General features: G+C 42.3%; 1 long non-coding RNA gene across 1 annotated transcript in view; it reads left to right on the top strand.

The window, feature by feature from the left end:
- LOC142829154 (uncharacterized) overlaps positions 1-11,038 on the top strand; it is a 215,537-nt gene that overhangs the window by 117,910 nt on the left and 86,589 nt on the right. The window contains exon 2 of the long non-coding RNA XR_012903499.1: positions 1,671-1,763. This is a non-coding gene — a long non-coding RNA (uncharacterized LOC142829154). The remainder of the gene's footprint in view (positions 1-1,670; positions 1,764-11,038) is intronic.

Here is an 11,038-nt window from a genome sequence, read left to right on the forward strand (position 1 = left end):
CTCTAAATAGCTATTTTGAAATAAGTGCTGTGTAGAGACTTATTTTGAAATAGGGGGCCTCTAGCCTTCCCAGGATGCCCTGGTAGCCACTCCAGCCTCAACCATGGTCACTCCTTTCCCTCCCCGGAGCCCTTAAAGGGGGAGACTCTGGCCACAGTGCCTGTGCCAGCTCCAAGCCTACCAGCCCAGAGCCAGCAGTCACTGCCCTGACCCAGTGGCCCCAAAACATAAGCCAGCAAGCCACTGGCAGCCAGCCCTCCACCACTCTCCAGGAGCAGTCTACCAGCTCCCAGGAGCCTGCCAGGGCCTAGAGAAGGCAGGCACCTTCCTGGTCCGGGGTAGAGTTCATGGACTTTATTCAGGTTTGGGGGGGGATGCCCCCAACGTCCATGATCTCTGCGCTAGACAGAGGAACGTGGCTATCTATGGCAGGATAGCTGCCAGCTTGGCCACCAAAGGCCACCAAAGGCCACGTGCGAACCCAGGAGCAAGTTCACATGAAAATCAAGTTGGTCTGGTGAGACCCCCACCCCTGAGCTTCCCCTTCCCCCCCTTGCTTCTCACTTCCAGATCCCTCCTCCCAAGTTTCCCCGTCCCCTCTCCCACCCTCTCTTCTCCCCTCTCCTGCCTCCTTTCCCCAGTCTCAGAGTTTCCCCCTCCCCCCAGTTTTGTTAAATAAAGACAGTTTGTGTTTATGAAAAAAATATGTATTTTAGTGTACATCAGGAAGGGGGGTAAGTGGAAGGACGTGAGGGAGGAATGAGTCACAAGCCCCCACTGGCTCAGACCAGGGTGGCTCATAGTGCACCTCAGGGTGGAAGCTCTCCCGCAGGGCCTCCTGGATACTGACAGCCCCCTGATGGACCTCCCAGGTGGCAGCCTGCAGCCAGACTCACAGCAATGTGTCCACGAGAAGCACCAGAGTGCCCGGGGCAGCTCGGCTCCATGTTACAGAGTGCTGTGGTGTCCTGAGTGAGGGCAAGCAGAACACACAGAGACAAAATGCTTTGCTGTCTCTCATTAAGGTAGGCAAGCAAGCAGGAAAACCTGAGAACAGGCTGCCCAGGGTGGAGGGTGGGGTGTCCCTTTAAGCACAAGGCTCAGATAGCCTCAGGCAGCAGCCACACAAAGACACTCCTGACCTGATGCCCTGTCAGACCTGGTACCGGCTGGCCTTAAATGTGATTCAGCATCCACTCAGCGTGGATGCACTATTTCGAAATAGCAAAACGCTATTTCAAAATGCATTTTGTGTGTAGAGGCATTATTTCAAAATAAGCTATTTTGAATTAACTATTTTGAAATAGCTTATTTCAAAATAATGCTGTAGTATAGACATACCCTTAGTGCTCAAGGCTGAGGGACAAGCCTAGTACAGAATGGAGTGAAAGAAGAGATTTCTCTCTTCATATAATAAACATTAGCAAAGGGACTTTCTGGAGGAGGTTAAAGAGGTAGAGATGTTCAAGAAGAAATGCATATTGTCCAAGGAGAGACTCTCAGGGGGAAAAGGACATACTCAGAATGGCTTTGGTGACTAACAATATTTCTTCTGAAGAAATAGGTTGTACCCACGAAAGTTCATAACCATCTACATGTTTTGTTAGTCTTTAAGGTGCTGTTAGACTATTTGTTGTTTTTCAAGTTTTTCCCATATTTCTTCTCTGCAGGATGCAGAACCCCCATGAGCATCTACTATGATTTGGCATTATAAGGAATTGGACTGCACAGCAGGAGAACTCAGAGGATATCCTAAAATGCAGGTATTCTCTCTCTGGGGATAGGAGGCTTCTGTTTCTGATTAAGTTGTAAAAAGGCCAATTTTTTTATTTGCTCTTGCCCTTATTTCTGCAAACTGAGCAGGGTCAGCCCTAGTTAGTACTTTGAGTTTCTTTTGCAGTAACCCATGCAAGGTGCTGCAAAAACTCTATTAAAAATAATCCAAGTCGAAGAGTCCTCTCCTGCTAAGGTATAATGCAAAAAGCAAACTTGATAGTAGTAGAAAGACCAAGGAGGAGATGTGAGCTGGGGTTGTAGAGGACACAGTTCTTCTGAGCTTAGTTGCATTGCTACTGTGCTGTAACTGCAGGAAGGCTATGAGTTTGAAAGAGAAACAAAAGATGTTTGGGCCAACAACAACCCCCAGTTACAACTGTGAAACCTATGAAACCATAGTGATAGCGATGCGGCCGTGTTAGTCTGGTGTAGCTGAAACAAAAGACAGAACTATGTATCACTTTAAAGACTAACAAGATGGTTTATTAGGTGATGAGCTTTCGTGGGCCAGACCCACTTCCTCTGATCAACATGTGGAAGAAAATCGGCATAACTGTATAAATGTGCCAATTTTCTTCCACATATTGATCAGAGGAAGTGGGTCTGGCCCACAAAAGCTCATCACCTAATAAACCATCTTGTTAGTCTTTAAAGTGCTACATAGTTCTGTCTTATGAAACCATAGAAATGTAATCTCTTCCTTGCTGAATCCTGTCACAGCTCTTCTCTGCTCCCCACTGAGCTCTGTAACTGCATAGTGCTGAGTCACACATTTGGCACTGCATGTAACCTATCTCTGCATTTTGAATCTGGTGCCTGCCCTTCACTTAGGATGGTTTAGGTCTTCTCTGATTCTCCAGGTTTAATCAGGACTTTGTGGGAGGTAGATCTTCGTTAGCTGAAAGCCTTTGGTTGTCAGACTGCTTCTCAAAGAGGATCTGCTGGTATCTCTTACTAGTAGATTTTAAAAGCTTCAGAGAGGTAGCTAAATTAGTCTGTAACTGGAAAAACAAACAACAAATAGTCTTGCAGCACCTTAGAGACTAACAAAACATTTAGATGGTATCATAGATTTTAGGTAGATTTTAGGGCATATTGCAAGTTGCATTAATGACAAAGGTCATTTTTATCATATATGGCTTCTCTTTTGTTTTTGTTTTTTCCATTCCTCTGTGGGTGGTGTTTACCTGATAGTACCAAAAAACAAAACAAAAAATCGGTACAAGGATTCTTTCTTTCTTTCTTTCTTTCTTTCTTTCTTTCTTTCTTTCTTTCTTTCTTTCTTTCTTTCTTTCTTTTGAATTTTTATTGCATGGCACTTAGATGGCTTTATAAATGGACTAAATGAATAAATTAATCCAAAAAAAATCATATGGGCAGAAACAGCATTGATGGAGGATGTTGGGAGGATTATTGACTCTCCTGCTTATGCCTCAGGTCCTTGGCTCCTTCCAGACCATTATTAATCTCCAGGGTATGCTCTGCATATTAACAATTACAGAAAAAACTGAATGGATTTGCTGTGCTCTAAAAACACTCCACCAAATAGTCTGGTGCTGGCAACAGATGCTAGCTGTAATTATGGAGGAGAGAAGAACTCGAGATAAAAACCTCACACTACTAGGTAGTGTGGAATAAAAAATATGCACTTAGAAGCACTAAACTACAATTTTTGTTATCTTATTGCCAGAGATGACTAGCTACAGTACTTTAAACAGTTATACAAACAAATCACTTGATGTATTATTCAATTTACAAAACAACATTATCATAACATATACAGGGGTAAGCATCTGGCTCAGTCTTTGCATGGAGAAAAACAGCAAACCAACAGGCACTAAGGCAGACTACAGGTACATAGAAATTTACGGTGGCTGCAATGTGGGCACAATACCAGCTCAAGAGGTTTCTGTCTGGTGTATACACTCGTAGGTATTAATGTCTCTCAGCTAGCATTTGCAGTGACACTCGCATAACACTATCAGTGGGGTTTATTAGTCAACTGAAACACAGCACAGAAAATCTTCAGGGTACATTGAGAAATGGAGATTAAAGCACAGTCCGTTCTGGTTAGCTCAGAATCCAGCCAAGCTGTAGTGAACCCCTTGCTTCAAGCTCTGTCTGTCTCTGTCTGATCGCCTTGGTAAACTCCAGATGAGAGCCCCAACTCCTTCCAGCCACCAGCTCTTATCCTGCACTCACACCCCTCCAGTCCTTTGATGTCCTGCTATGGGATTGCTGTTGAGCTTCCCTGCAGAGAAGCAGGGTGGTCCATACCCCTCTGAGTCCTTAGCTGCTAGGTGTCAATGTCCTGGAAAATGGATTTGCTATTGTCTTCTCAGATGCTCCATTTATATGGAGACTAAGGTCCAGACAGATAGGTAGCACCCACACGAATGTCTCAGCCTGCCCTGCGAGCAAACAGTTCCTTTCCAAACACGGGGTGACAGTGCAACACACAGGGAAAACCGAGGCACAAAAAGGCCTATAAAATACTCCCACTTTTCCACTATGAAAAACTCTGCACACACCTTTAAGAGTAGCAATTCTATGTGTGGGGTCTGCATGTTGTCCTCGGCTCCCCTTCATCATTTTATCTTCCGCTCAGCTGATTTCACTTTTTTCCCCACTCCAGCAATCTCTCTCTATTGCGATAGCAGAACCTTGCACTAATTTTGGAGGGCTGTGTGGAATTGCACATTATGATTTGCATTACAGTAAATATCTTCTGTCTCTTTGCTGAGTCCTGAACTTCCTCAGCACACCTGGGCTGTGTCTAAATTGGCACCCCTTTCCGGAAAAGGAATGCTAATGTAGCACTTTGGAATAGGCAAATCCATGGGGGATTTAAATATCCCCTGCGGTATTTGCATTAACATGGCTGCCGCTTTTTTCCAGCTTGGAGATTAGCCGGAGAAAAGCGCCAGTCTAGACGTGATTCTCCGGAAAATAAAGCCTTTTCCAGAGGATCTCTTATTCCTACTTGAAAGTACTACTACTTGATAAGAGATCCTCCGGAAAAGGCTTTATTTTCCGGAGAATCACGCCTAGACTGGCGCTTTTCTCCAGCTAATCTCCAAGCCGGAAAAAAGCGGCAGCCATGTTAATGCAAATACCGCGGGGGATATTTAAATCCCTCGCGGATTTGCCTATTCCAAAGTGCTACACTAGCATCCCTTTTCCGAAATGGAGGTCAGTGTAGACACAGCCCTGAAGTAAAAGTTCAGGCCTTAGTGGACATATTTATTCAAGAAACAGTAAAAAATATAATTCTCAGTTTATCACACTGGGACTATCAATAATTCATTTTTTAAATTTTAGCCTCATGTTCTGCTCTGCTGTTCGTGATAAGCCACAGGAGTAATTGAAGGCCAAAAGGTCCAAAACAAGGGAAATCGGCAAAGAAATCACATGGCCTGACACATGCTCAAGAAGAAGAAAATGGCTTGGGCATATGGACCATCTCTAATATTTGACATTTTAACACATTGGACCTAGTTTTTACCGCAGTTACACCAGGGAAATGTGAAGTTTCCAGTTCCTGCACTCATCTTCTCAGATTCTCTCTATATCAACAGGATCCTATCTCATTTCAATCGATTCACATTCCGGGGGGGGGGGAATTAAGTATTGGAACTTACAGATATATAGCCAGGGTCCTCGGCAAAGGGGTGGGGCAGCTCTGAGCCCCTGGAAGAGGGTAGGGTCTCATGGAGGGGACAGGGCTGGTGACCAGACTCCCCCAGCCAGTCCCCTAGTGTTTTAAATTGACAAGTCCCAGGGCAGCTGTACCTTTGCTCCACACCCTGAGCCTGTCACTGGCCCTGCCGGTAGGATCTAGCAGCGCTGCCAGACCCCACTAGCAGGGCCCCTGACAAGGGCAGGGGGAGCAAAAGGGCAGTGACATTAAAACATGTAAAGGGGGTCCTTTAAGCACTGCTGTGGCAGTGCTTTAACATCGGCCATGTATGGGTTGGTACTGGTGTGGCCTCTTCTTGCAAGGATGCCATACTTCCCTCATACCAGCTCACTTTCACCTCTGATTCACATACATCCTGCTCCCTTCTTTATAGGCAATGGTATGCCCTGCAAGGTTATGAGCACACAAGGAGCTTAATTTCAGTGTGCAGCTACCAGTCAGAATTGCAGTCCCTGCACTCTGGTAGCAAATTGTTCTGTATCGATCACCCCAGGTAAGGTAAGGGGATGAGGAGAATACAGGACAATGTTCTCTAGTTGTTGATGGCCAGCCATAAAGGGGAATTACACACTACATCCTACTACCATAAATTTCAATGGGAATACCATAAGTATCATGTCCTTTCATTCCAGGGAGATGAAGGAGACATTATGTCTTCCTGAGGTACAATGGATCTCACCCCTTGTTGCTCTATAGACCTTTGCACCAGCTAGACAGCCACAAAGATGCCATAGGCAGATGTAAAGCCCACAGCTGTAAGACTGCCAGACTCTGTCAGCAGGAGCTATAAAGTTATCCATCCCCAGCTCTCTTTCTGGTGAATTAATCTGGCCCATAGTCTCTGGATTTCCCCTGATATATGTGTGTGTGTGGGGGGGGGGGGGGGGGGGAGCAGAAGGCATGTGGCTTAAGAGTAGTCCATACAGACTAGCCTTCTCCAGAACATATTCAGAGTCCTGCACATTTTCAGACACGCACACTCTCCCTCTCCCCCTCCCCCTCCAGGGGACTGAGTTGCCCAGAGATTATGGAGTACGCTATAAAACCTTTCAAATGTAGACAGCTGATATGAGTATAGCTCAGACCTGGAAACGGGAATTCTGAAGTGCAATCAGGGCCGACTTATCCATTAGGCACAGTAGCCACAGTGCCTGGGGCCCATGATACTTTTAGGGGCCCACAAAAATGTTTTAATTTCTTTTAAAATCAGAAGAAAAAAAATGAACTTTTAGAGTTGAAGAAAGTGTTTTAATTTTTCTCTCACATCAGAAAAAAATGTAACTTTTAGGGCCCACGAAAATCTATTAAATTTTGCCTAAAACAGGAAAAAAAACCGTTGAAGTATTTAAAGTTATATCAAAAATAATTTTTAATTTTTTTTTATGGAGGAAGGGGCCCATGAAGGAAAAAGTGCCTAAGGCCCACGAAAGTCATAATGTGGCCCTGAGTGCAATGAGAAAAGTTTCTCTTGTATTCGTGACTGAGCAAGAAATACTGGTATATTGTAGGTTTTCCAGCCAAGCTTTATAGGCAAGCAATCTACATGAGGGTTTATTAGGCAGCCAGACTTTCAGTTGCTTACGTAGACCCCAAACCTTTTGAGATTTGCTTATCACCAAAGTTCTCTGTTACACAAACTGGGGATGAGTCATTTTTGTAGGTTCAACAAAAAAATTAGATGGTTTTAGTTCTCACGGGCAAGTTTCTTCTTTGTGGCAAATTCATAGGTCTCTCCCGGCCTCTACGTAGCTTCTTCCCTCTTTCCAGTCCTGTTCTAGTTTTGCCTTCCCACGCAGCCCTACAGAAGCTGCTCTTCCTCACCCCAGCTCTCATGAATTCTGAGACTTCCTTCTAACTGGCCTTCTGTCCTTATCTATCTCCCAACCTGTTTCTTATAGCCTGCTTCTAACTGCCAAGAGACCTCCATCTCTCAAGCTGCATGTAAAATAAAGAAACCCCCTTTTATCTCAGAAGTCCTGGGGAAGACCTGAACACAATGTACAAGAGCTTGTGTGACAACTTTGCTTTTAATTCTACAGGGTTTGCTTACCTTGACTCCAGGATTAAGATGAACACAAGGAGTGAAATCTTGGTCCCAATGAGTTGATGGGAGTTAATTTAAGTGAAGCCAGAATTTCCCTCAGGTACTCAGAGGAACACTCAGCCAAAACTAATAAGTTCTTTTGGTTTCACATTGAACAGAATATATTAGATGTGTGATGGCTTCCAACCATATACATAAGTCAGGTAAGAGATGCTTATAACAGCTTGAGTTTTGTGGAAAATTTAGACCCACTTTGCCATAAGATTAGTAATCATTTCAGCAAGCCTTGGCTGAGTTTTGGGATTCTAACATATTCTATTACAATAGAGAAGTCTTTCAAAGTTCTAGCAACAGGCCAGATTAAACTGATTAGAGTTTACAAAGACTGCAGAAAAAACATGCCCCTAACTCATATGGGACCTGAGCTCAATAGCCTCCTCTCCTAAGCAAGTGTGGAAGATGTGTTACTAGCATCAAATAGGTGGTGAGGAGACGCATCAGGGAAAGAAGTTATCTAAGGAGGGAGATTGGTTCACATGATCTCTGATCACTCCATGTAATTTTCATCTTAAAACAACATTAGATCTGCAACTATATAGACTGTCAGATGCCCTAAGATAAGTAAGTTAGCCAATCAATCAGAGATATTTCTAATGAAGTTTACTCCACTGCCACTTTCCTCCACTCAACTGACATGCCACTCACTTCCTTATAACCCTTCCCCCCGCATATTACTGGATTTTTGATCAGCCCTCAAAAGGACACTTTTTCATTATCTGTTTCAAAACAAAACAAAACGAGTTGTATCTTAATTAACTGAAAGGCAAACCTTCAAATACATACTCATTCAGTCTGCAATGAACGAGAGGCTTTTTTATTCTGACTTGCCTGGAAAGGATTCTTGAGGCAGTGGGAGGGTGGGGAGGAATCCTCTGGAATATGAGGGGGATGAATTTGTGAAACATAGAGAGTCAAACCATGGTTTTAATTCAGTCTGTTTTGTGCTGCTCCAGTGATGCAAAGCAGAGGCTTAAATAACTAGTTAAATAGCTGGCTAAGGATTCCTCACTCAAACCTGTGAGAATGGCCTTAAACAAATCTCTGACTTGCAGCTTTGCTGAAGGAGTTGTGGTTTATACATTAGAGAGATTTTTTTAAGGCCAGAAGGGACTATTATTATCATGTAGCCTGACCGCCTTCATAACACAGGCCACAGAATTTCACCCTACATTAAGCCCAATAACTTCTGGCTAAGTTAGTTAATATATTTTTTAAAAGGACATCTAATCTGTACTAAAGATTTAGGTGACTAAGAATAAACTATAACCATAGGTAAATTGTTACAATGGTTAATTACTCTTACTATTTAAAAATTGCACATTATTTCCAGTCTAAATTTGTCTAGCTTCAATTTTCAGTCATTGGATTTAGTGATAATGATTTATCTGCTAGATTAAAGAACTCTCCATACTTAGGTTTCAGAGGAGTAGCCATGTTAGTCTGTTTCAGCAAAAATAAAGAGAGTGGGACTTTAAAGACTAACAAATGTATTAGTGCACACACTTTCGTAAGATACAACTCACTTCCTTAGATGAAAGAAAAGAAAAGAAAAGAAAAGAAAAGAAAAGAAAAGAAAAGAAAGCAGTGATATAGAGATGGGAGTGTGACATCAGTGCTAATTAAATCAGAGTGGCTGTGGATCACATCCAACAGTGATGAAAAGGTGAGAGTACCTGAAGGGGAAATTACCTATTGTAATGTGAGAACCATTTCAATGTTCTCCCCAACTAAAAGCTATTGACTGTGACCAAATCACTTCTTAACCTTATCTTTGTTAAATTAAATAAATCTCTCACCATTGGCCTGTTTTCAGACCTCAAATTGTTCTTGTGGTGGGAAAGAACAGATTGCTGCCGTGCTCTAGTAATCCACAGAGCTGCCCTGGGCAGAAGGCTTTTCTAAAGTATGCTTCCTGGCTGTGGCCTCAAATAGGCCATTTTGGCTGTGAAGAATATACAGAGATCAGCAATGTGCTAATCTTCCAGCATACACTATTTGCCTGAGAGATCAGGTACAGTTCAATGTGATGGTTTTGCATCAGCTATGGCAGGGGTGTCCAAACTTTTTTCAAAGAGGGCCAGATTTGATGAAGTGAACATGCGTGAGGGCTGACCATTTTGCCTGACATTCTTTGAACCATTAAAATTAAATGCAAATTAACTATTTTATGCAAAGTTTATTGCAAACGGCATACTTTTCATTTCGTCACATGGATGACCAATCTAAACTGGTGTTAAATCACTCTGCCTTTCATATCTGAAGGCCAGATGAAAAAAAAAATCCAGGAAGCTGAAATATATGTCAGGAACATTGTAAAGTACATTACATATTATTGGTAATAAAGGTTGTCTGTCAACTTTTAAGTTCAAAAAATATGAACAGGAACATAACACCAAATATACATGTTGTGTCCAAATATATTTATAACTGATTTAGACCAACTGACTTTAACTGAGATTTTACAATGTATTCATCTCAATACATATGGATTCGTTGGGGGGCCATAAAAGATAGATATTGCCAAATTACCTGGGGGGCCGTATTAAACCAGAACACGGGCCGCAATTGGCCCGCGGGCCGGACTTTGGACATGCCTGAGCTGTGGACTTTTAGGGTAGGTATAGACAGAGGTGCTATTTTGGGATACGTCTATTTTCCCAAAATTACATTTTTGGTGTTTTTACAGCAAAAAGCACATTTTACAACAAAAAGCTATTGAAATAACGGCATGCTGTTCCCATGTCCTGGTAAATTTCGTTCCACAAATATTAAGGGACTTGTCAGAATAGCAGTGTGTTTGAAATTTGGCACTGTGTAGACAGTGCCAAATTTCAAAATAGACTATCTCGAAATAAGCTTGAAATAACCTGCGCAAATTGTGTAGCTTATTTTGAGCTAGTGCTGCAGTCTAAATGCACCCTTACTCTCTGAAGGAGTCCCAAGATCTCGGGGAGGACTGGTGTCTCTCCAGACTCCATGTACCGTCGGTGCAGTACAAAAGGGTTGCATTAAAAGACAGAATTTGTCCTTTATCTGTTTTAACAAGTGTTACCAAATTAAAATTCAGAACAAAATAAAACTACAGAAAAAGAAGAGAGATGGTTATTAGAATAGCAAGAATGGAATATATCAAACAGAATCTACACTATTCAGTACTTATAAAGCACTATTAAATTCAACAAATATAACCCATAAAATTTAAGTATTATACTAAGTGTCAATTGTACTCAATTCTAGTCTAGGAAGACATTTTTAAAATCTTAACATTAAAGTCTATAATAAAGATCCTTTCACGTCAACCAAGCTTATTCCAAGTAGGTGTCTGACAGTCAGATGCAGTCTAAAACAAGTAATTCAAACAATCTAAACAATAGCTGTGTTATAGAAATGATAATTCTAATATTTTCCCAAATATTAATAAGAGTAATCAGTTTCTCACAAAACACTCTAGGTAATGG

The sequence above is a fragment of the Pelodiscus sinensis genome, chromosome 4 (assembly GCF_049634645.1).
Source record: "Pelodiscus sinensis isolate JC-2024 chromosome 4, ASM4963464v1, whole genome shotgun sequence".
NCBI classification, from domain to species: domain Eukaryota; kingdom Metazoa; phylum Chordata; order Testudines; family Trionychidae; genus Pelodiscus; species Pelodiscus sinensis.